Source organism: Haliaeetus leucocephalus, unplaced genomic scaffold, assembly GCF_000737465.1.
Source record: "Haliaeetus leucocephalus isolate CR32 unplaced genomic scaffold, Haliaeetus_leucocephalus-4.0 Scaffold352, whole genome shotgun sequence".
Taxonomy (NCBI): domain Eukaryota; kingdom Metazoa; phylum Chordata; class Aves; order Accipitriformes; family Accipitridae; genus Haliaeetus; species Haliaeetus leucocephalus.
The window spans coordinates 13,702-16,053 of NW_010972788.1; positions in this window are offsets into that span (position 1 = coordinate 13,702).

A 2,352-nucleotide genomic window follows, 5' to 3' on the forward strand; every position below is an offset into this window, starting at 1 on the left:
GCCGCTGCCTCCTGCTCAGACCAGTACAGACCAGTATGGCCTGTAAGGGATGTCGTGTATCTACAAGTGTGTGTGTGTGTAACACCCCTGTATTTATATATAGGTGTACAGAAAGGCGTGTACATATATGTATAAATAAATTTTTAAAGTATTTACACAGTGGTGCAGTATTTTATTAACATGATATATAATATATTTATGTCATATGTATATTTATATCTGTAAAATATACAACACCCTTTTTATTTATCTATATAACACATGTAATGGTATGTAATTTTATATGCTTATATTTTAATATTTTATAAGAGATTAATATCTATAAGCATATAAGATTTAAAATACATAATACACATGCAGAACAGTGTATGAATATAAATATAATATAAAAATATTTTGTGTAGAATATAAATATAATATATAAATATAAAATAGATTTTTGTGTATAATATAATGTAATATTTATTATATTACACTATATTATATTAATATGTAAATTTTTAAATATACATATATAAAACCACAAATACAGTTCCCCAATGACAGCCCGGTTGCAGTGGGACCAGGCTCTCCGAGGCCACCTCGTCCCACCCCAGCTCCAGCCGACCGCCGACCAGGCAGGGCTGTAGAACGGAAGGTCCAAGCAGGAGCCGGGTCCCTGCTGGTGGCGTTGGGTGCCCAGGGCTGCAGCGACTGCACACGGGACGTCACGGCATGGCAGTGGCCATGTCTAGGTCACTGCGTCCACCAGAAGAGCTTTCTGTTGCTCCTGGGGGTGTGGGAAGTGGGTTTTTTTGGGGAAAAAATATCTCTTGAAGCTGCTACGAGCTGAGAAGATGACACCCAGGCACACAGCTCACAAGCTGGTGGCTCACACACGGCGTTGAGAAAGCACCTGGGAAGAACCGTAGTGATTGTGGATACACAACCAATGCAGCGCTGGTGTTGAACACTTCTTTGTGGCTTGGTGGATGCGGTTCATCAACACAATGAAGGTACTGAGTATGTCTTCACGGTGGTGGACGTGGTTTCCCAATGCAGCACTGGTGTTGAGTGCGTCTTCATGGCTTGGTGGATGTGGTCCATGCAGGCAATGAAGGCACTGAGCGCATCTTCATGGTGAAGGACGTGTTTTCCCAACACAATGGTGGTGTTGAGCCCGCCTTCATGGCTTGATGGACGTGGGTCACCAATACAACGCTGGTGTTGAACACATCTTCATAGCTGTGGATATGATTTCCCGATGCAATGACAATGATGTTCAGTGCATCTTCACGGCTCAGAGGACATGGTTGCCTAACACAACAATGGAGTTGAGGAGGTCTTCATGGTGGTAGACGTGGTTTCCTAATGCAGCGATGGTGTTGAGCATGTCTTCCTGGCTTGACAGGCGTGGTTGCCCAACACAACAACGGTGTTGAGTGCATCTTTGTGGTGGTGGACGTGGTTTCCTAACACACCGATGGTGTTGACCACATCTTCATGGACGTGGTGTCCTAAGGCAGTGATGGTGTCGAGTGTGGCTTCACAGCTTGGCAGATATACTGTCCTAACACAATGATGGCACCGAACATGTCTTCGTGGCTGGGCGGCCGTGGGTTCCCAATGATGGTGGTGAGCGCCTCTCCGTGGCGGTGGCCATCTTCTCCCAGCGTGCCTGGATCAGTGGGCTAAAAGGCAAAGACTTTGTCATCCAGCCTTGGTTGAAGGTGCTCATGGCCTCAGGAGCGGTTCGGAGGGGGCCAAAAAGACCCCGCGGTGCTCGAAGAGGGCGCTGGGGCGCAAGGATGGTCTCGGGACACGCCAGGACGGGCCAAAAGTCGGGTGGTCTTCAGGTGGGGGGGTGGCAGGTCCAGGGTCTTGGAGGTGATTTGGAGGATCCTGGGTGGGGAAAAACCCACCGCCCCCACGGAGACAAACCAGGGAGGGAAGCTCCGTGGCGGGCGAGGGGGCACCGGTGCCTAGCTGCCACTGCCGGCCGACCGCCAAGAGCAGCGTGGCGGCCAGGAGGCCCAGCTACAGCCGCCAGCCTGCGCTGCTGCCAAGATGGCCGACGAGACCCCTGGGCGCAGAACTACAACTCCCAGCATGCCCCAGAACAAACATGGCGGAGAGCAGGCCCGGGGCGACAAAAACTACAACTCCCGGCATGCCCCGCGGGAGAGCAGGAACGGCGGAAACAGCGCCCCCTGGCGCTCGGAGGTGGCGGCTGCGCTTCCCGACTCGCGCATGCGCGCTGCGGCCCTCCTCTGGCGGGTACAGGCCCTGGGGGGCTGGGGGGGTGAGAAGGGCCTTAATGGAGATTGAGGGGGGTAGAACCCCCCCCCCGAGGGGCTGGGGGGACAAGAACGG